Source organism: Lygodium microphyllum, chromosome 11 (genome assembly GCF_053477565.2).
Source record: "Lygodium microphyllum isolate KBCC chromosome 11, Lygodium_microphyllum_v1.1.10, whole genome shotgun sequence".
NCBI classification, from domain to species: domain Eukaryota; kingdom Viridiplantae; phylum Streptophyta; class Polypodiopsida; order Schizaeales; family Lygodiaceae; genus Lygodium; species Lygodium microphyllum.
Window position 1 is genome coordinate 45,949,513 of NC_141145.1, and position 1,167 is coordinate 45,950,679.

Genomic DNA, 1,167 nt, shown 5'->3' on the forward strand with positions numbered 1-1,167 from the left:
AGCAGGGATCCATCCAACAAGTTTCCTCAAGATCCCTCACTTATTCTTCTCACTTATTCTTCAATTTCAAAGCTGATCTTCTCTCTTATTCTTCTCTCTCAAGATCCATCCAACAAGCTGATCTCCTCTCTTATTCTTCTCTTCTCTTATTTTCTCTCGTCTCGCACGTGGTTATGGAAGATGGAGCTTGGTGGAAGAGGTTTGAGGATGCTCGAGCTTGCATCACGAATCGTGGGGCTATCGAAGTGCTTGAGAGAGGAAGCAACTTAATTGGGCACCAAGGTAAGCTCACTACACTCATAGAGAGGGATATTAATGCACCGGCTATGTGAGAGGTAGCCATTAGTGCTCGCTTGAAACGCTTGAAAGAATAAGTGATCCATGGGTCTTGGCAGTTGAGCGAGAGCTCCCTTTATAGCCTACAAGCACCTTTCAAGATGCTACTAAGGCTTGGGTATTGGCTTGTTTATCTATGTTGTAATAGTCATTATTTAACACAAGTATCACATGTTATAAAAAACAATAGTATTTGATAGAACTTTTATTTGAATCCAACAATTTGATTGTTAGAATCACACAAGGCAAACCCTCGTGATTAGGGCCCCATCGCACATAGGGGCAACGAGGCGAGTGGGGTTTGTAGCTAACAAATCTACCATTGCGGTTGCGCCCAAGACTCAAAAGGAAGGATTTGGACAACATGGAAGAAAAAGGAACATTTATGATGTTAGATAGTCGAATTTGATTGATTCGCCAACGTTATAGCTTTTTGGTCTACCAATGAGGAGTGTTAGCCTTGGTAGCATAGTGTTAAATTGCATTTTTCACTAGTACCAGTTAGGGTAATGGAGGGTTAAGAAAAACACACTCCGCCTGTTTGCTCTGAGTGCAACTGTGTGGCTGTTGGGGTCTCCTTGCCCCCACGGGCCATGGGCGGTGGATGCGCTGTGGACCAAAGCACACTACCCAAACTAGAAAATTTTGGTGGTGCGAGCATGTGTGAACGCTGAGACGCCATAAAACGGACGAAAGTATGTCACCGAAATTAGAATGGTTTCGAAAGTATTTGCAAGGAGCCACCAAAATCCAAAGAGCAGGTCGATGGGTACTCTTACGATTACGATTAGAATCCGAAGAAAATCCAAATTTCAAATCTCGTCCGGTTCC